The 23614-nt window shown below is 40.2% G+C and overlaps 1 protein-coding gene and 2 long non-coding RNA genes across 3 annotated transcripts in view; 1 reads left to right on the top strand and 2 right to left on the bottom strand.

Moving 5' to 3' along the window:
• Positions 1–23614, bottom strand: part of LOC116046776 (NACHT, LRR and PYD domains-containing protein 12-like) — an 83834-nt gene that overhangs the window by 39609 nt on the left and 20611 nt on the right. The window lies entirely within an intron of this gene.
• LOC118494120 lies at positions 7349–12675 on the bottom strand. Its single transcript, XR_004896183.1, has 3 exons — positions 12360–12675; positions 9691–9879; positions 7349–7480 (listed from the first exon to the last, which is right to left on the bottom strand). It is a non-coding gene; the product is annotated as an uncharacterized LOC118494120 (long non-coding RNA).
• Positions 21899–22775, top strand: LOC116046779. Its single transcript, XR_004104222.2, has 3 exons — positions 21899–21954; positions 22132–22156; positions 22744–22775. It is a non-coding gene; the product is annotated as an uncharacterized LOC116046779 (long non-coding RNA).

The following is a 23614-nucleotide window of genomic DNA, read 5'->3' as shown; positions in this document are numbered from 1 at the left end:
ATGAACATGACCTCTTCAAACCTGCAGATTCCTGCTTCTTTGGTTTCACTAAAGAAGCGATCAACAAGTTCCACCAAGCTGTATTCTTCCTCTTTCAGCACATTCAGCTATCTGAAGGTGAATGGAAATGTGAACTGGATGTCCTGGTTGGCTTTGTCTTCAGCCCAGTCCAGAGTGAACTTCTGTGTTAAGACTGTTTTCCCGATGCCAGCCACTCCCTTTGTCATCACTGTTCTGACTGGTTCATCTTTTCCAGGTGTAGTTTTAAAGATGTCTTCTCGTCTGATTGTTGTTTCTGGTCTGTCTGGTTTCCTGCTTGCTGTTTCAATCTGTCTGACCTCATGTTCATCATTGACCTCTGCAGCCCCTCCCTCTATGATGTAGATCTCTGTGAACATCTGATTCAGAAGGGTTGGGTTTCCTGCTTTAGCAATCCCCTCAAACACACACTGGAACTTCTTCTGCAGCTTAGATTTGAGTTTACGTTTACCAACTACAGCAGGACTTCCTGAATAAACACACAACAAAGAAGATCAATAAGTCAAAAAACATATTTTTATTTATATATTTTGGTCCATCTCTGGAGACATTAGTAAACGTCCCATTTATCCATCATGTTAAATCTTTAGAGAAATCCTCTTACTGCTCTGCAGACAGTCAGCCAGCTCCTCCTGCTTCATTCTCCTCAGGAAGTGCAGTGTGATCTTCAGAAATGCCTCTCTGTTGCTCTTCCTCTGCTCTTCATCCTCACTGTCCAACACTTCATCTTCCCTCTGACTCTCTAAGCATTCTGGGTAATCTGGACTCAGAACCTTCTGGATCTTCTTCAGCTCGTTCTTCACAAAAGTGCCGATCTCCTCCTCCAGCAGCTGGAACAGAAGATTATATGAATGACAAATCAAACTGAAATCATGGAAGCAAACATCAGATCCATGTTGGACAGACAATCCACTGATCTAAAAAGTGCAGCATAGAGATGATTGTGAACAGAATAGATGTAAAAGTAGTTGTTGTACATGTACAGACCATAAATATGGAGTCCAGGTGTGTTTGATGCTGCTGAGCAGACTGACCAATGGGAACCTCTGAGCTCTCCTGGTCCACTCTGTGGAGGAATCAGGAAGAATTAGCTCACATTATGTCTGTCCACACAGAGACAAACACAAGGTAAAGGTCCATGAAGTGATGTTTGGATGTTAACAGTGAATCATAAGACTCCCTGTAGTGGTAAATGTTTACTAGTCCTGCCGATTATCAGTTTGAAATCCTCACCTTTGATCATCAAAGTGGCGTCCATCTTTGAAGACTAGAGGTTGATGCATAGACCGGTCACTCTTCATGGACACACAGCTGGGTTCAGGTTCTTCCAGATTCCTCCTGATAGAAACACAAGATAAATTCTGCACTGCGCCCACAACACACTGACAAAACCTGTCAGTGGTTTAATACATCATCTGTACAGTATATTTGTATCCAGGTAGTTCTTATTAACATTGTGTATGATCCATGATCAATATTTAATTTAGACATGTTTTAAAGCTGTATTGAATGCAATGTGCAGCACAGGCTTGAATATGATGCAGTGGGGTGACCATGATGGTGGAATAGAGTCCTTATGTTTTTTTTTCGCCCAGCAGTTTTTCTTGGATTAGGGTGCCACCTAAATCATGGTTGCAGCTGTCGCCGTGGTCCTGCTCCGCGCCCTGCTACGCTCTGCAGTGCCCTGCTACACCCTGCTACTTACTGCAGAGCCCTGCTACGCCCTGCCGTGCTCTGTTATGTCCTGCTACACCCTGTTATGCCCTGCAGTGCCCTGCAACGTCCTGCTCTGCCCTGCAGTCCTCTGCTACACCCTGTAATGCCCTGCTATGCCATGCTGCGCCCTGCTACGTCCTGCTATGCCCTACTACGTCCTGCTATGCCCTGCAGTGTCCTGCTATGCCCTGCTACGTCCTGCTATGCCCTGCAGTGTCCTGCTACGCCCTGCTACGTGCTGCTATGCCCTGCAGTGTCCTGCTATGCCCTGCTACGTCCTGCTACACCCTGTAATGCCCTGCTATGCCATTAACTACTACAACTACGATTTCTAGTCATATTATCTTTATTGTGACTATTATCTCCACTGTTCATCACACCCCCAACCGGCACCGTCAGACACGTCTACCAGGAGCCTGGGTCTGTCTGAGGTTTCTCCCTAAAAAGGGAGTTTTTCCTCGCCACTATCACACCAAATGCTTACTCCTGGGGGAATTACTGGAATTGTTGGGTCTTAGTAAATGATAGAGTGTGGTCTAGACCTACTCTATCTGTAAAGTGTCTTGAGATAACTGTTGTTATGATTTGATAATATAAATAAAATTGAATTGAATAGTAATGCTAATGTCTAATAAGGATAATATATGCAAGCACTTCCAGATGGCAGAACTAGATTGGTAGCCCTCGACAGTGTTGTAGCTATCCTGAAAATTTGTCTAACAGCATCTTTCCCTGGTATATATTCTGTACATCACTCTGCACTTTACTGATTTTTGCACTTCTGGTTAGAAGCTTAATGACATTTTGTTGTCTCAGTACCGGTACTCTGTGCTATGACAATAAAGTTGAATCTAATCTAATAATAAGAGGAATAGATGTTGTCTCAAAGCAGCCAGTTTCAACTGAGAGTCCTTTTCCTATATTTAGGTGCAATGTTATTTATTGTCAAATGCACAATGATGACAGTGAAGCAGTCGTTGGCATTAAAATAATAAAAGTTCTCGGGCTCCCTCCAGTTGTGCTCAAACAAATATATATCACATTATGGTAAAGGTCCATGAAGTGATGTTTGGATGTTAACAGTGAATCAGAGGACTCCCTGTAGTGGTAAACGTTTACTAGTCCTGCTGATTATCAGTTTGAAATCCTCACCTTTGATCAACAGAGTGGCGTCCATCTTTGAAGACTAGAGGTTGATCCATAGACCGGTCACTCTTCATGGACACACAGCTGGGTTCAGGTTCTTCCAGATTCCTCCTGATAGAAACACAAGATAAATTCTGCACTGCGCCCACAACACACTGAGACAAAACCTGTCAGTGGTTTAATACATCATCTGCACAGTATATTTGTATCCAGGTAGTTCTTGTTAACATTGTGTATGATCCATGATCAATATTTAATTTAGACATGTTTTATAGCTAGGGCAGCACAGGCTTGAATATGATGCTGTGGGGTGACCATGATGGTGGAATGGAGTCCTTATGTATTTTTCGGCCAGCAGTTTTTCTTGGATTAGGATGGCACCTAAATCATGGTTGCAGCTGTCGCCATGGTCCTGCTCGGCGCCCTGCTCCGCACCCTGCTACGCACCCTGCTACGCTCTGCAGTGCTCTGCTACACCCTGCTACGTCCTGCTACGCCCTGCTACGTACTGCTATGCCCTGCTACGTACTGCTATGCCCTGCTATACCCGTCAGTGCCCTGCTACGTCCTGCAGAGCCCTGCTACGCCCTGCAGTGTACTGCTACACCCTGCTATGCCCTGCAGTGCCCTGCTACATCCTGCTATGCCCCGCTATACCCTGCAGTGCCCTGCTATGCCCTGCTTCACCCTGTAATGCCCTGCTATGCCCTGCTGCGCCCTGCTACGTCCTGCTACGCCCTGATATGTCCCGCTATGCCCTGCTACGTCCTGCAGTGCCTGCTATGTTCTGCTATGCCCTGCAGTGCCCTGCTACGTCCTGCTACACCCTGTAATGCCCTGCAGTGCCCTGCTACGCCATTAACTACCACAACTACTATTTCTAGTCATATTATCTTTATTGTGACTATTATCTCCACTGTTCATCACACCCCCAAACGGCCCCGTCAGACACCGCCTACCAAGAGCCTGGGTCTGTCCAAGGTTTCTCCCTAAAAGGAAGTTTTCCTCACCACCCGAGGTTTCTCCCTAAAAGGGAGTTTTTTCTCGCCACTGTCGCACCAAACGCTTGCTCTTGGGGGAATGACTGGAATTGTTGGGTCTTTGTAAATTATAGAGTGTGATCTAGACCTACTCTATCTGTAAAGTGTCTTGAGATAACTCCTGTTATGATTTGATAATATAAATAAAATTGAATTGAATAGTAATGCTAATGTCTAATAAGGATAATATATGCAAGCACTTCCAGATGTAGGGATGTCACGAGAATCGATACTACCGATACCGGTTCTAAAATTATAAAACACCGACGATGCCCATTTTTTTTGAAGCACCGTAGGCCCTTTAAGCGACGATGCCAGTGTTAGCAGCTTCGATGCTGCACCTCTTCCGGAACTGATGGGGGCAGTATACTCTTCAGAGTATTGCAGTCCATTCATTGCACTTTATTATCTTGTTCTATGCTCTATTGCACATTTTGTATGTCTTGTTATGACATTTTTCAAATATTTTAATAAAGAAGTTCATGTTTCAAGTTAAAGTACATGGAATCTTAGAAAATCTTTTTTCTTTTTTTACCGTGGTATCGAAATCGGCATCGAGAATCGTGTTATTTTACTGGTATTGGCACCGACTACTGAATTCTTGGTATCGTGACACCCCTATCCAGATGGCAGAACTAGATTGGTAGCCCTCGACAGTGTTGTAGCTATCCTGAAGATTTGTCTAACAGCATCTTTCCCTGGTATATATTCTGTACATCACTCTGCACTTTACTGATTTTTGCACTTCTGGTTAGAAGATTAATGACATTTTGTTGTCTCAGTACCGGTACCCTGTGCTATGACAATAAAGTTGAATCTAATCTAATAAAAAGAGGAAGAGATGTTGTCTCAAAGCAACCAGTTTCAACTGAGAGTCCTTTTCCTATATTTAGGTTTAAGGTTATTTATAGTCAAATGCACAATGATGACAGTGAAGCAGTCGTTGGCAATAAAATAATAAAAGTTCTCAGGCTCCCTCCAGTTGTGCTCAAACAAATATGTATAAAAAGAAAATCAAAAGACATAAAATTAAGGTTAAGGTAAAATTAAGGTTAAGGTAAAATATAATATATATATTAGGGCTGTCAAAATAACGCGTTAATTTTGACTAATTAATCTGAGAAAAAATAACGCGTTAAAAAAAAATAACGCAGATTAATCTATTCCATATTGAGGTTTGACCCGGAGCCGTTCTAGCCACCATTGGACTGTAAAATGAAGGAGGGAGACGAGAATGCGCTGCCTGGATCATTAATTGGAACATTTACTTGTAAAAATCTTCTTCCTGCCAACCTTGGCTGCCGAAATCTGGTGCCACTGATATGTCTGCGCTTCTCTCTGATGCTCTGAAACAGACGAACGTGATGGTAATTAACACTATACTCGACAGCAGCTAACGTTAGCCTACCGCTAGCTAGTTAACACTATACTCAACAGCAGCTAACGTTAGCCTACCGCAAGCTAGTAGCTGGATTAAAAACGGTTAAAATGCTGACAGCTAATGCTAAACGGTGTAAAATTTGACTGTGTTTTACTGTAGAGGATTCAACACCGGTATGTAACAATCTGCTGCTGCCATCGGAGAAACAACACAGACGGTGCGTTCAATGAAACTGGTAAACTACAGCCTCGTGGTGCATTTGAAGTTATTGTAAATGTCCCTTTCCCATCTGGTGGTTGTTTTTGTCGTTCAACAGCAATTTACTAGTGAAATAAGTTAGTTATTGTTATACATTATTATTAAATAATTTAATTTTGACCATATGGCCTTAGCAATAAACAAGCCGTTCTTTAATGTCACCAACTGTTGTTTAGTACCCTTTTTTTCTTTTCTTTTTTTACTTTCTTAAAAGGATCGGTTCAGGCACCGTTAATTATGTATGCGATTAATTTCGATTAATTAATCACAGAGTATGTAATTAATTAGATTACATTTTTTAATCGATTGACAGCCCTAATATATATATATATATATATATATATATATAATATATATAATATATATATATATATATATATTATACTAATAATAATATAATAATAATAATAATTATACTAATATATATATATATATATATATATATATATATATATTAGGGCTGTTTTTTATCGCGATTAATCGCTGAATTTCTATAGTTAATCGCGATTATCGCATATTTTATCACATGATTAAAATTCTATTATTTTGCATTTCAGAACAGTTTTTACGTACATATTAACAATCGAAAGCAATTTCAGTGTATCTTGATTGGGAATCAAATGAATGCAAAGAAAGTTACTTTATGAACTTGATTTTAAGATTTGTAATTATTTATTTACTGTAAACAAAAGAAAAATGTGTCATCTGTCATTATTGCACAATTCCTCCAAGTACCTAACTAAAAAACTAAAAATCCCTATCCTTACCAGAGTCAATCTAGTGTTTAGTAACTCCTAAATAATGTTGATTCCTCACTGACGTCCAGTGATCACCGGTTAATGAGACAGCGTTTGCATCACCTTGCAGCTGTTCCAGTGTGGCTGCTTCCTCCGTGTCATACAGGCTGTGTGGTGAGACTACTGTCCCCCTCGACAGCAACGAGACAGGTCAGAACACGCCAACCTTAGTACGTCTTTAAGACCCGAGTCCTCTACGATGCTGACAGGTCTGCAGTTAGTTGCCACCCGTTTCGCAAGAGCTGTAGTAATTTTTTGGGATTTGGTTTCATCCACAGGTTGGCAAGTAGCACTCTCCAAAATAGTGCTTTGCTTGAGTGAGTAGCATCACGTTAACTGTACTACTATGCTTAGCTCCGTAGGTGGTAGCTCAAGCTTGACGTACTTCGGTGATATTTTAATTCGGTTTTACACAACGTGCATATGGCTTTCGACTTGTCTACGAGCCGTCCGGGAGTTTTGGAAAATAAAAAGCTCCATTCAGAGTTATTGCTGCTGTGTTTCTCCATCATGCTGCAGCCTGCAGCAGCAGGATGTGTTAGGAGGAAATGGCAGCTTGATGAGAAGTAACGGTGCTGCAAAGCTCAAAATAGCTCAAAATAGTAGCCTGTTAAGCACGACGCAAAGCCGAGTGAAGTGTAAAATAAATTAATAAATGCCGGCATGCGATTAAAAAAAATGAATCGCATCGCGATCGGCCCTAATCGCATTGCGATTAACGCTGACAGCCCTAATATATATATATATATATATATATATATATATATATATATATATATATATATATATATATATATATATATATATATATAGATAGTAGAAGACAGGTGTACACCAAAAACAACGTGAATAAACTGTAATTTTACATTGCTTGTGAGAGTGAATAATGATGGTGGAGTGATCTGATTGGTGGAGCTTTGAGTGTGAATAATGATGGTGGAGTGATCTGATTGGTGGACAGTTAGAGATGGTCCTCTCACCTCTGAGCTTTGGTCTGGCTGTCATGTTCCCCACACAGAGTGGCTTTAGAGGGAGGGACTCCCTCCTCTCTGTCCTCACACTGACTCATAGCAGAGTCCACACCTTCATCTGGAGAGGAAACACTGAGAGCAGCAGTCCAATCATTCATCAGCACATCATCACCCATTCATCCCTCACATCATTTCTCCTGGTAAAAAAGCTACATATAATACACAAGTTGTTCTAAAGAGATCTTGTTGCTGAGAGTGAAGTTTGATAAAGTTTCATGTCTCTGGGGGAACCGTTTAAACTTGACTGGTTTCCAGCAGAGATTCTGACACATTGACTATTTCCTAAACGCAGCGCTGGCAGTATTTATATCCTTTACTGAAGTAAAAGTACAAATACCACAATGTAATCTGACATTTTATGTTTGCTATTTAAATCATTTTTACTGTTGGTTTTATTGTGAAATGTTGTAAGTAAGTAAAGTTTGTTTATATAGCACTTTTCACAGATAAAATCACAAAAGTGCTTTAAAATAAATTGGAATATGATAAATAGAAGACATAAGAATACAAAGGAAAACATAGGTACATAATATCAGACAGCCATAAATGCCCTTGTCTAACTAAAAGCCTGTTTGAGTAGTTTTCAACTGTTTTTTTAAAGAATCAACAGTTTGAACAATGTAAAGAGAGCGGCAGTGCATTTCACAGCCTAGGTGCCACTGCCTGAAAAGATCGATCCCCTGATTTTAACATGAGTTAGGGACCACTAACAACATCTGACCTGAGGACCTCAGACTCTGGAATGAAGTGTGACGCTGTATCAGGTCAGACATATAAGACATATAAGTCCGTGCAAGGATCTAAAAGTAAGGACCAGAATTTTAAAATGAATTCTAAAATGAACTGGTAACCAGTGAAGTGATGCTAAAACAGGTGTGATGTGACGGAAAAGCTCTTTCTTGTTCAAACATGTAAAAAGATTGTTTTATCGTGCTGTTATCAGACATTTAACTTTTATTTTCATCTATCTTTGTTTATGGATTAATATTGTTTTCCAGTCGGTTTGTGAATCACTTTGTAGCTTTGTAGTCATAATAATAATATACTGTGTTACAAATAAAAGTTCTCTATTCACACATTTAAACAAGTATCAATATAACTATATTATATTATAGTTAAACTGCAAGTAAGGATTATTTTCATTACTGATTAAGCTGATGATTATTTTCTTGATTAATCCTTTAGTCTAAAAATGTGAAAAATGTCTGTTATGTTTTCTCAGAATTCAAGGTGACATCGTCAAATGTTTTAGTATTTGACCAACAGTCTAAGAAACATTTATTATATTTATATCATGGCTGTCCTATGTTCCATCAAATGAAGACTTTGTTTGTTTGTTTTATTTGGCTCCCCGTTAGCTTCAGCATGAGCTAGAAGCTAATCTTTCTGCGGTCTATTTTGTGACAACACAGTTAACAACATCACATTAAAGACAACACACACATTAGACATTATTTCACATTACACAACATTTCACAAAATACAACTCACATATTTACAACATTAGACTACTCCGAATTAATCTATTTTTAAATAATAAGTGATAACAAACAAAGCCCCTATAACTGACTCCCTACAAAGAATTAGTGTTAGATGTTGAAGCTTCTTTGGAGGTAGTATTCTTTAAGTGATTGTTTAAAACTGAACTGAGTGTTTTTGTTGCTTAATATTATTTGGGAGTAAGTTCCATTCACACGTTGCTCTGTATGTGACTGAATGTTGAAGTGATTTGGTTTTCACTTTAGGTAAAATAAAACAACGTGCAGCTGCATGCCTCGCTGGGTAATGATGTGTATCTGTAGGCTACTAAAGGCTTTCAGGCATTTTAGGAGTAAAAGTACTTAGTTACTCTGCAGTACAGCCTGACCCTTCAGACCCACTGCAGTCTGCTGAAGTCTCTCTGATCCTCACTTCAGCTCCTACACTTTATTTTGAAGGGATTCACCGGAAATGTCAGCGTGTTACTGTGTCTGACTTTACGCTCCCGCACACAAAGGTTTAATAGCCAGAAATTAGAAAGTTGTCACGTTTAGTAGATTAAAAAAGTCCTCAGTGATCCATTGTTTCTCACAAAGACTGAATTATTGATTCCAATCATCAATAATTCGACAGCATGTTGATTTATGTTGAGTTGTCTCCAAACACTGTGATCAAACACCCAGCGGCGGCGACATGTGTGTGTTTACTGCGCAGTAACTTCAGCACAGCTCCGGACTCACATCCCATCATAAACAGCCAGAAAAACAAACCGTGAAGTGTAAAGGTGACAGAACACTACTTACAGCTGATTCCCAGTCAGAGACTCTCCAGAGAGGCTGCGGAGAGAGCGTCGAGTACTCCGGGAAGTTTTCCGTTCAGTGAGGTTAGTTTCGATTTCAGACCGATGACGTCACTGATAACGCCCAAAGCCCCTAAACACAGCTGAGAAATTAATGTTCCTGAATAACACGCAGAAAGTCTCCCCTGACCCTCTACACCAGCCATTCTGTTATTTAGCATTTCAAGCATTTACAGCAGGTAACATACACAGGTAGAGCACAAACCCAGCCCCTGTATTTGCATCTCTATTCACATGCCGGTGTGCCAGTTTAGCTGGTGATCATGTTAACTGGTGATATTTGCATGAAATCAGTGGTCAAGTCAACTGATTATAGTTGTGTTTAATTTCATTAGACCCGTAGTATGTCTGTGTCGACCCAGATTTTTGTCTTATGGTAGCCACTATTGTTATGACCATATTAGTGTTATCTTAGTCTCGGTTAAGTTATGAAGTGAGTTGCAGTGATTTGAAGTGAAGAACAGATGAAGCTTATTTTCTCCGAGTTTGACTTTTATTTATCCCACACATCATTTGTTGGCCTACTTTGACGACACAAAATGGTCATTATTATATGATTACAAAACGTCGATGTACTGAGAGAGTTTGATAACATTCAGATATGTTGCTGTTTCAGATTCCTAATATGGGTTTAATGAAATTAAACACAACTATAATCAGTTGACTTGTGGCACAGGTTGAAAGAGGCCTACACATTCTTCACCCACAACAACAATGATAAATTATCACGTTTGCGCATGACTGTCGTGTTTAATTTTTATATGGTATTTACCCCCAAAACGGAATAAAGTGTTAAGTGGGGTCATGCCAGTTTGTTGTACATCAGTTAGGTTTTGGTATGTGAGGCAAAGATGAACCTACTTCACTGTTTCGAGGCTTGCAGTTTCCCATGTTAAATTGTGATATCACCAGTTAACATGGGTGTATATTTCTCTCATATGTTAACCTGTGTTAACTTAGACTAAAAGTCCAATATATAGATAGAAATTAGAATGTTTTTGCATTGATCTGTAGTGTAGTGGTATAGACTACATAGAAATCAGTCTGTTAACTTTTTTTGTCCATGACATCTAAGGTTCGAATCCCAGCTAGAGCTCTAGTTTGTTGTTTTATTTTATTTTATTTTTTTACGTTCATATAGTATGTGTCGTATTTGTGTGGATAATGCTTAAACGGACATGTATTACACATAAACTGGTGATGTTTTCAGCGATATCCATTATTTTGTCTCACTTGCAAACACTTCATGAAAATGTGAACCTCTGGCACTCGAGGGGCGGAGGCAGAGCAGAATGCAGGGCAGGGCCTTGTTGAATATTCACTGATTTCATGCAAATATCACCAGTTAACATGATCACCAGCTAAACTGGCACACCGGGATTCTGTACAGCTGCCGGCGCTCCACACATACAGCTGAGCCGAGATGTGTGTGCGTTAAAACACACACCGCTAGGCCGAGATGTGTGTGCGTTAAAACACACACACAGCTGAGCCGAGATGTGTGTGCGTTAAAACACACACACACAGCTGAGCCGAGATGTGTGTGCGTTAAAACACACACACAGCTGAGCCGAGATGTGTGTGCGTTAAAACACACACACAGCTGAGCCGAGATGTGTGTGCGTTAAAACACACACACCGCTGAGCCGAGATGTGCGTGCGTTAAAACTTAACTGGGAACGATACAAAGAGGATTACCAACGGCCGCTGGGGCAGATCAACTCACGCTAGTCTGGTTACTGTAAGTAGGCTACAATAAAACCTTTGTGAGTAAAAAGTCAATACTTATCAATGCACTCACCTGTATAGACAGGCATAAACATGTAGAAAGCGATATTTCAATCTGCTCTGTCTGCTCAGTCCACTCTTGCCCACCGCGCTGTTTTACACGAACACAGCTCTACTCTGCAAATAGCGATTTTTTTTTTTTACAAACAAGCTAAAACAAAAGCTGTCTGTTTGTAGTCTAACTGTTTATCTGAGTTTGCTGGGAATCTTGAAATTTTGACAAATTCTTATAAACTTAACTGCTGGCTGAGAGCCATCCTCTCCGCTGGAGCGGTAAAACTATGGATGTATTATAAGACCAAAACAGACGCACGTGGCTACTTAATATGCACGTGAATGACGCGATGTTATGTTCACGTTCTTCATTGTTGATGATGATGCTGGTTGTATTATTTTGCAACAGCATCGTTTCATTGCAAATGAGGCATACATGAGGAATGCTAGCCTGCTTATCTGTCCATTCATCATAAAGCTGGGCTTTCCCACATCAACTTTTCGCTTCAGCCTCTTTGACAGTGACATTTTTACCTGATAACAGCTGTTTTGTTCATCAGGATGCTGCATACTATAACCATGTTTCATAATCACATACTTTAACCATCACTCCTTAGTGAACTGCCTCCTAGTCTGAGATCTTTGTCTAGTTAAAGAGCCAGTTATAAAAAAAAAAATAGCATTATTTCAGCAAGAAAGTGAACATTTCAAACAAGAATAGGCGTATTAGGTATAAATTCATTTTATTTTCTTTATTTGAAAGTCCAGCCCCCAGAGTGTCTTCTTAGAAAAATTCTGGCCTTTGGAAAAATGTAGTTGATGACCCCTGACCTACATCCTTTTTCTAGTTACACAAACATATTCACTGCCTTCTGCTCAGTTAAACCACTTCCGGTTTTAGAACACTAATATTAACCCTGCTGCCATTATAATGAAACCATTATTAACCAAATGGTTGATTATACACATGTGATGCATAACAACTACTTTGTTATTATGTTACGCAATCATAGGCCTACTTATCAGTAAATAGACACTATACCGTGTTGACTGGCGGGGGGAGTAGGAAATTTCGTTCTCAATTTAACATTTTAAAATGTCTGTAAATATTTATCTGTTACTTTTCTAAATCCACATGAACCACTCTTCACATCGGCACAAATTAAATCTACAACACTAGTCTGGCTATCACCAGACCAAGCTCCATCTTTTAAGATTGAACATTAGTCTGGGGAGTCTGCTCTGGATTTTCTACTGCACAAATGACTCTGTACGCCATTGGATAATCCTTCAACCAATCAGACCAACGATCTGGGTGACCTAGCAGCGACAGCGGCATCAATGGGTTGCTGCGCTTTGGTGGCCGTCATGTTGAATGTAAACAAGAAGCTGCTTGGTTATTTCTCTATCGTCATCGTGTTAAACCAGCCAATATAGCGCCAGGTGGATAAGCCAGTTTGTGATTGGTTCCCGCAAATTTGTAACGGAAGCAGGATAGATACACGTACAGGTTTCCAGCCTGAGCTGCAGGGAGGAATCAAATCACCGGCAGATCGGGCTGGGGTTACCCTGTCTATCACAACACAGCACTTAATTAAAAATAAAATACGTCACTTTTAAAGCTGGTTCGCCAGTTATTACCGTTATATCTTTACAAGCAATGTAGAGTTTAAAAAGCTACTTTTTTAAACAGAGTCCGGCGCAGAATCTGCTCCCTCCACATAAAACACAACATTACATCACTTTCAGCCAACTCCACAGAGAACAATGAGGGAGAAACAGCACCACACATCTGTTTTAACCGAATATTCTCCCGTCCAGCTCAGCTAAAAACACCGAATCCGTCAGAAGAACGTTAGCGATCCGTTTGGTTGTACGGCAGACTAAGTAGAAGAAGGGAAGAAGAGAAAGACAGAAAGAAAAAGACCTGGGGCCACATGTATAAACATTGCGTACGCACGAAAAGCTTGCGTACGCTGGTTTTCACGGACACTTTGTGATGTATAAAAAATGAACTTGACGTGAGAATGTGCGGGCCGTCCGCAAAGTCTTTTCTGGCTCTGTAACGTGGCGAATTTTAACTGAAAAGTGCCGAAAATCACCAAGATTACAAAATAAAGTTTCTACTTCACTTACTGGCACACGTCTGTAAGGTTGTCTATGAAAAAACATAATTATATGCACTGATACTCCATAAAAGTTTGATCATTTATGTGGCTAATGTTTCACATCTTTCACACTATTAACTGTTTACTTCTCAGGCTACTTAACCTCTGTTAAACATGAGGACGGGAAATAAATGAAAAATCCACTTAGAAAATACTTTCAGTCATCCTCTGTATTTCCCAGAGATGAAATATCTTATTCACTGTGCAACAAAAAGATCGGCACGGAAAAATGCAATAGTGCCTGTGATTCTGTAGTTGCTGAGGCTCAGACATCCATGGTGCACAGGAGGCGGGACGCATGGATCCATCTCCCCAGGAACAAACGCTGTGTCGGGGGGCTAACTCATGATGTGTAATTGATCCCGTGGATGATTTGTAGACTATTAAGTGAACAAGGTGTACCTGGTCCACGAAACACTGGGCCGTCTCGACTGTCTTAATTCTGCACATATTTCTGTTGCTGTAGTCCTATTTACTATTTCATTATTCCATCCATGCGTGGTGCAGCGAATCAGCTGCCGTGGAGACGCTGGCCTCACTAACCTCTCCTCCTCTGGGTCTGGTCTCCCTCACGCTGGACTCAGTTTCTCTGAGCGTACTAACACTTAGAAAATAAATAAATGGCATTACATCAGTGAGTTCAAACTGCTTATTGTGGTAATGTGGACTGACACTGAGATGCATGTTGTTCTGTAACTGGTGTGGTGCTGCCACTATTCTCTTGATTTCCACTTCAACATTAGACTTTTTTTAAAATTTCTGCCATGGTTCGGTGCATTCACTGCCCGATCACCATTTACCACTCTGGGCATTTTCTTATCCAAGATGACAAACCTCCAAACAGAACATTTTTTCTCGCCTCTACCTCCGTGATCAGCACCTCAACCTCACAGTCGGTGAAGTTTTTTCCCGTCTGCAGCGGTATAACCCGTTGTGATTGGACAAAGAATGACGTCGGGGGCGCATTTATAGTAATTTCCATATTAATTAACGGGAGGAGGCAATTAACGGGAGGTGGCTCGTTCATGTGCGCTCAATTTCACGTTGATTGTGATGTATAAAGGAAAGGTGTGCAGGACCTGGTGTACGCCCGGTTTTATACATGTGAATATTTCTGTGCATAGGTACTTTTCAAGTTTTGGCCGTACGCCATCTTCTGGTATGAAAGCTGCGCAATCTTTTATATATGAGGCCCCTGGCCTTGTTTTCACAAAGTCAAGATCATTATCCCTATATAGTTCAAAAGTATATATTTGTTCACTATACAGCACTGTTGTATATATTTCTCTATGTTCAACAACATATATAAAACATATATAACACCTTACATCATTCAACCTTAATCAGTTTTTCAAATAAAATGGTCACCCCTCCTTTAATACATTCATTTTGCACCCTTGTTTCAGAATCCATATCACCAAACACAACTGGAAACACTCTGTGAATAAATAATACCTTTCACAGATGAACCCAGTTTGTTTAAATACCGACTCCAACCGATGCATTGGATTTTCAGTTATTATGTGCACACAACGTTTACATGGCCATATAGTTGGTAGCACTACACATAGCCTACCTCCGGTCCGGTTGCACAGCAGACTGTCCCGGTGGTGGTCCGTGGTTCCGGTTCAGTTCGTTGTCTTTGCCACCCGACTAGAAGCTGTCGTGATTGTCCAAACGATCCAACTCAAGGCCCAGAAATCTCACGCCGGCGTCCTGGATCAGCTGTTAGCAAATCCCGTGATGGCGATCCTGGCAAGTTCCTTAAGCGATCTTTGGACTTTAATGTAGAGTCTTTTAACCAGACCTCCATCAGGCCAATGCGCTGCGACAAAGGGACAACTTGCTCGGACATGTGTTCTGGACTGCCAATAAATCAATGTCCATTACATTAAATATCGTTGGGGGTGCTGACCCATTTATTTAATGACGGTGCATGCTCACCATAGCACATGTATATTTCACTTTGTCCATTTCATTTCAGGTAACTTTCATTCTGTTTTCCATTGAAACACTGCTAAAACAATAGCGCTGACACGGTAAAAAGCTGTTTTTCTTTATGCATTTCCTGTGTCAATGCTCCTCCCAGTGATCAAACACTAAACTGCATATACATTCATGTCCCCAACATGCTATATAAAACAAGAAACAAAGTTACATTATGGCTCCAACGACTTTTATATAGTTTCTATTCTATTGAATGTTTGAGCTGCTATAAGAAGGGGATTTCCCCAGTGTGGGATCAATAAAGTTTATCTTATTAGGAGCTCAGTTTTGACAGTGCTGTCTTTCATATTAGTACATTCCCTCAAGTACAACCTAAGTACACATTTTCAGTATTTGTACTTTTTTTTCATCCCACTTTCTACTTCTACTCCACTGCATTTATCTGACACATTTAATTACTTTACAAATTAATATTTAAGTCGCAGCTTCAGTTGTTCTGACTTGAATATAAAAGTTTATTACACCACAAATCTGATATCAGAGAAGCTCTTAGTACAGCTTGTATCCATGGACACAGATTTACCAAAAACTTAAAGTAACATCACAATCAATCAGCTTTATACAGTGTATCCTCAGGTAAAGAGTCAGCTGATGACAGGAATCATAAAGTGTTTCTAGTTCAACAGTTTAAATGTTGAGAATCAAAGCGATGAAATCAGATAAATGAATGTTAAGTGTTTGAGTCTGAGACAGACTTCACAGTGCAGAGTGTGTGTGATGGTGAACAGACTGAACTTTGATTTCAGCAGCTGATCTTCAGTCAGTGTTTCTGTCCACAGGAGAGACTCTCAGTCCTGCAGAGGACACAGAGACACTGAGGAACCAGACCAGACCATAAACCCAGGATAGAGAGGCTGAGTGAATGTGGTGTCAGAGGCGGACTTTACCATTAGGCAAAGGTCGGCAATTGCCTTGGGCCCCGAGCTACCTAGGGGCCCCCAAAATGCCCCATTAACTTATGCTTAAGGTTTTTTTTTTTTTTTTTACTTTTCGCAAATTATATATTTCTAAAACTCCATTTGCGAAAAATGGCATCAAATCATTAGTTTCGCAGACCGGAGGGGGCCCCCCCACCTCACTACATGATTGGACTATTCCATTATCTCACTTACTGCGCATCTGCGAAAGTGACAAGGCTGTAATGCGCCAAAATACGGAGAAAAAAAAGTGACAGACAGACAGGGTGCGTGTGTAGAGTGACAGACAGTGTACAGAGTAGAGTAACAATGAAGCGAAACTACCCAAGTGGTGCTGAAAAAAGGAGGAAAGCAAAACGTTTTTTAAAAAATCGCCGAAGTTAACAAAGTTTTTTGTGATGCCCGCCGCTGACAATGACAACAACGCTACAACCCATGCTACAACCACCATCACGACCGTTAGCACTGCTGCTAGCGAGGAGGAGCTACCTGTTGCTGCCGACAGTGCCAGCCCAGGCTGCTCAAGTGATATTGCTGCTAACGTTATGGATATGGAATCAGTGATAGCAAGATTTGCTGAGGCCAAAGCTCGCAAGGTCAGATTATAGCGCTTTAGACATGACAATACAGACACTCACTCACTCACACACACTCACACACAGACACTCACACACAGACACTCACTCACTCACACACACTCACACACAGACACTCACACACTCACTCACACACAGACACTCTCACACAGATACACTCACTCACTCACTCACTCACTCACTCACTCACACACACACACACACACACACACACACACACACACACACACACACACACACAGACACTCACTCACACATAAACACTCACCCACTCACTCACTCACACAGACACTCTTACACAGACACACTCACTCACACACACACACACAGACACTCACTCACACACAGACACTCTCACACAAATACACTCACTCACTCACTCACACACACACACAGACACTCACTCACACATAAACACTCACTCACACACAGACACTCTCACACAGATACACTCACTCACACACAGACACTCACTCACTCACTCACACACAGACACTCACTCACACATAAACACTCACTCACACACAGACACTCTCACACAGATACACTCACTCACACACAGACACTCTCACACAGATACACTCACTCACTCACTCACACACACACACACACACACAGACACTCACTCACACATAAACACTCACCCACTCACTCACTCACACAGACACACTCACTCACACACAGACACTCTCACACAGATACACTCACTCACACACAGACACTCACTCACTCACAGACACACACACACACACACACACACACACACACACACACACACACACACACAGTCTCCTCCCTCTGACACACTGAGAGAAACTCGAGGTTTCTTCTCTCTCATTTCCTCATTCATTCATTCAGTCTGTATCAGGCGCATTTTAATGCAGTTTGTTATCTGCATGAATAAAAACTTAATAAATAAAACTTATTGTTAGGCAGATTATAAAACGTTTTTTTCTCAAACATGTCATGTCCTTTTGTCGACGATCCCATTGATGAAAAAGCTGTATTACTTCACAGAGAGTTTACGTCGGGAGATGATATTTAGTCCCGACTAAATGTATTTTCATTTCCATATAACCGATTTGAGAGGTATTTTTTTTCACAGTCCATCAGATATGTAGATACCTTATCCGTCCTCATATCACTAACATCCACCATGACATGCTTTAACATCCCAGCTGATTCTTTGTGTCGCATTACGTTTTTTGCAAACGGCAGTTTTCTTTATTGGTGATGCAGATCATACTGTAGGCTAATAGTAAAGCCATTCGTCAGAAAAGTGTGACCCGCTCTGAAACGTTTTTTAAAAGTTTTTTGTAGTGTTCCCTGGACACAAACCAGTGAGAGACATAAAAAAGAAATACATGATTACAAATTATAGTTCTGTTAATGAGCATGGTGCTGCAGCCTCAGAATGGGATATAGTAGGCCTAGTAGCTTACTTTTTCGCCAGTAGGATTGCACCCAAATGAAATTATAGGTGTAATACAATTCCAGTTTTCACTAGTTGGCTAATATTATAAGTTAACTGTGATTAAATATGAAATTAATACACTTTTAATGCTTACGCATTGACTCGAGCAGCAATTTTCTCCCACACCAATTCTCCCTCTTTTACAGCAGCAGCCGCCGTCTTACTTTTTTAACGAAATACATGTTCAAACTCGCTGTTTGTGCGCATGAGTATTTCCGCCGACCCGTTTGTTTGTGGTTGTTACCATGGTGAATCGTAGAATCATGGCTCCATTCATGCTGCCTTTTTATTGTGGTGGTGCACGCGCGTGAACCTACTCTGAGTTGATTGAACCAACTCATATCAGCTGTTCTGGAACCGAAAACTCTTCCCATCTCAGGGTAAATCAACTCAGACATCAGGGTTAGACTCAGAGTTTGTTAAACCTTCTACCTGAAACGGACCCCCGAAGTCTAGACATCATTGCTGTGTGAAGACTGCTGAAGAGAAGTTACAAGTAGGACTTTCTTAGAAAAATAAGGATTGACAAAAGGGGGGAAACAAGAGATGTAGAGGGCCCCATGTCTGTGTTTGCCTTGGGCCCCAAAATGACTAAATCTGCCCCTGTGTGGTGTTGAAGGTGTAGATGTGGATCACTGAGTCAGAGGAGACTGTGTAGAAGGACAGAGAGCCAGCAGGACAGTCCACATACACTGCTACTCTGTTAGAGACACAGGCAGAGGTGAGGTTTGTTACTCTATAATTGTGCCTGACAGAGTAACCATCATCATCAGAGCACCACAGACTCCAGGACTGATCATTCCCTCCAAACACACAGTCATCATTGTATCCTCTCCTTCCGATTCCTCTGTAACTCACTGATATATAAACTCTTCCTCTCCTCTCAACCTCCCAGTAACAGCGACCAGTCAGACCATCTCTACACAGCAGCTGATACCAGGAGTAAAATCTGTCTGGATGATCAGGATATGACTGATCCCTTTCCACATTCGTCACCTTCCTGTTGTTGTCAGACAGTTTGAGTTTTCTGTTTACTGTGTTTGTGTCCAGTTCCAGTTCACAGACATCTGATGGAGAGAACAAGACACAATACAGCTGCATGTTATCATCTGAAGATTTATTTACAAACTTTACTGACAATTACTGAAAGAAAATCATTTAAACTTTCATATTCAGCTGAATGATATTTAACAAACTATAACTTCAACAATCCCGTTATAACAATTCATTCAGTTTATAAATACATCTGATGGTGATTTACATATGTACAGCTGTGTAGACTGAAAACACAATCACAACAAACAATGTTTTATTATTAAGATTCTGTCTCTCAGCTGTTTTCCATTTCCACCTGATCACCTGCAGCTGGCCCGAAAACCATGTGTACGCTGGTCTGAAGTCAGTGTGACGTGCACACCTTCTGTTTATAGAAATACCAGTTTATGTGTGAAAGTATTTGTGCGTATGTGTCGTACATCTGGTCCCAGGTCTCCATTCAGGAATCAACTGGAAGGTAAATCCACCTCAACTCATGACATCATGAATAAAACATGTTTTTCTTAAAACTGGGTTGATTTCATACACACTTCTGGCTACTATGGTAGTATAAACCTCCGTTTCACAATCTCACAGCTCGGGTTCAGTCTACCTCGGATGGTTTATACATTATGGCTGATAATCAAAATCCTTACAGATAAAAATACTGGGACTTTCACTTCTGTAATCACACTATTGACACGTGAACTAACCACAGACAGTTCCCTAATGCTGTGGTTTAAGGGTCCTTCATGTGGTTTCACATGAAGGACCCTTAAACTGACTCAGATTAGACCACTGACTGATAGGATTTTTGCTTTTAGTTTAATTACAGAACGTGTATGAAACCCATAAGCATAATAGTACAGTCATTGTCTTACTTATGGATAGTTATAGTTCAAATTCATTATTCCCCTTTTTGCTGGGGACCCCCAGAACCCCCCCTCAAGGACCCCGGACCCCACTTTGGGAACCACTGGTCTAATGGACTCACAGCAGCACGCCACTGAGAATGACTTAGAAATTTTTATAGAATATATATATATATATATATATATATATATATATATATATATATATATATATATATATATATATAAAATTATAGAATTACAAACACTGGAACAGATATTTGTTTTTATTTGAAATAAACAGGAAACATTGATATATGAAACTGCCAATTAGATTAATTTACTTATTAATCAACGTTGCTGGACGCCTGTCTGCAGTTAGTTCTGTTCTTTAACCCCTGTATGACTGAACTTTATGATTATTATTAAGGCTTGGTGTAATGATGCCCCACTACAACTAAATTACATTTTGTTAAAGAACAACAATGACATGTAATCTAACAAAAAAGGTAAGAAGCAGCACTTACAGTTTACAGATGTCTCTCTGTTGCTTTAATGTGTGTCATGTTTCCTTCTGTGATCAAAATCAAGTTTTTATTCTCAGTTCCCTCTTTCCATCTGGTGCGCGCCCACTAACACATGATTAAAGCAGGACACTCGGAGACCTCAGACCTCTGCCAAGCCATGATCTATTTCACGATGTTAACCCACTTGAGGGGAAGTTCACATGACTTCCCCTCAAGTTGGGAAAACATTTTTTTTTGTATTGCTCCGACACCACATGAATGCAGCACAAATGCTCTCTCATCTCGCAATGTTATTGAAAGTAACAGAATGTTTGTATCCACCCCGTTATTCGGGTCCTCTCCAAAATGTAATGGGTTCTTCCTTGGCCCATGCTTCACCCTTCAATAAAATTATTGAACAGGAAAAAAATCCCTTCTGGACCCAGAGCCGTCGGTCACTGTTGAGCTCTAAAGAGAGGTGAAGTCCCTCCCCTTCCTCTGGACCATCATGGGACCTTATTTCAGATAAAATATGTTCTGTAGTGAACGGAGAGAGACCAATAATTATTTTGATCCCATTTGAATTGACCCATGAATTACACATATGATGTTTGTCAATTTAAAGGACAATTTAGCAAGTCAAGAAACCCTCAGTTTGTTTGTAAAACTGTTAAAGTATCAGACTGTGAAAATAGGTCATTAGAAAGACTCCACACTTCAAGGTGTCATGGCTGAAGTCTCTCTGAAGCTACGACGCCTGTGTGTTTGGTAGCGGGAAGTAACGTTACTCACATGAGCAGTGGATTTCTTTCTCTAGGTATCAGGCAGCAAAGGTGAAACAAGACACAGACTCAATGGGAACGTTTGAAAAGGTAAGAAACAAACATGTATTCTCTCGTCTTAGAAGGTTTTCATGAGTTGGTATTATTCTTAGAATAACATTCAACACAGAATGACAACAGATATTCCAGTGCACCCCCCACATCATATGCAATAATAAAATAAAATACTCTTTCGTTTCTTACTCACTTGTTCCCTTTTTCTTTCAGGTTTATTTCAGAATCCACCTGTCAGGTAAATATCTACTATATTTACATCTTCCTATTTTATCTTTGAAATGCTACTTTAGTTCCCTATAATTAGTCAGACACTCATCAAGTTGTTTTTCCTATTTTGTCCTTTTATAGTTTTATAAATCCTGTGTTTTATAGAGCATCTAATTCAACAGGCGGTTTCTTTTACTTTTCCCCTTTTTTAAACCCAAACTATATATATATATATATATATATATATATATATATATATATATATATAAAACATGTATATGTATTAAAATATATCCTATTTTATCTCAGATTGAAATGCTACTTTAGTTATATATTTATACACACCAGCTCCACTAACTATTTCCTCTGGGAAACCCTCCAACATCTCATCCTAAACTTGTCTTCAGGACATCATGGTAAGCTAAACTGGTTTTGGACTCCCCTGGAACTGTTTTCTGTTCCTTGTTGGGATGAGAGCTTGTTTGTCTCGTACCTGCGCTCTCTGTGCCTGCTGGGTCTGTGGATCTGCCGAGGGAGGGAGGTGCTTTGGCTGCTCCTCAGACATCCCATGATGGAAAGGGGGCGGGCATCATCACCCTCGGCCTCGTCAACGAGGGAGGAGGTGGAACCTCCCATGATGCTGCTGGTTCAGGAGGAAGCGCCCTGAAGGAGGAGGAGGCAGACGGAGAGTCAGCATCTACTGGAGGAATCAACTATTCTGAAAAGTGATTCCCTTGTTTAAATCACTTCTTTAACTGCATAGTGTAGTGGTTGTACCTGGGAGAATCTGCTGAAAATAATGCAACATTATGTTATTCCAACATGGTTATGGTATCACATTTATTTGTCATGTCAGTGGAATATAAAATCAGGTTTTACTCTCTAAGTTTGGAGACAGTAGTTTTGGTTTTGCTTCGGCCAAACACACTAAATGTTTCAGAGTTTCCCCAGAGATAGAAACCAGAATTTAAGTCTCTTATTTTCTATGGAGGTTTATAAAAATGATCTGTGGTCTCCTCCTTTCTCCCATGAAGTTTCTGAATGTTAATTTGCTCTTTTGTTTAGATGGTAGTGTGGGACAGACATCACAGACATTGATTAATAAGAGATGGAGGAAAGGAAATTATCAGACAGAGACACATTTTTATTGACTTGTTTATATGTTACGCCATCTTTTTATTGTCTTTTTTGTCTTTTTACCCTATCAACTGCTAATTTATTTTTGTTTATTGAATTGTAACTTTTTCTGTTATTTAAAGCTGCCCCATCTTCTGTTTTAATATTACAATGGTGTGTACATAATGTGTATTGATGTGTATTTGCTTTTGTTTCTTCTGTCAAAGCACTTTGTAAACTATTGTTTTAAAAAGGTGCTATACAAATAATTATCCCAAATATTCTGATTCCAGGTTCTCAAACTGTGAGGATTTTTCTTTGTCATATATAATATTAAACTGAATATATTTGAGATTGAATCAGTGTTGAC

Source organism: Sander lucioperca, chromosome 21 (assembly GCF_008315115.2).
Source record: "Sander lucioperca isolate FBNREF2018 chromosome 21, SLUC_FBN_1.2, whole genome shotgun sequence".
Classification (NCBI taxonomy): Eukaryota; Metazoa; Chordata; class Actinopteri; order Perciformes; family Percidae; genus Sander; species Sander lucioperca.
This window is presented reverse-complemented; position numbering and strand designations above follow the sequence as displayed.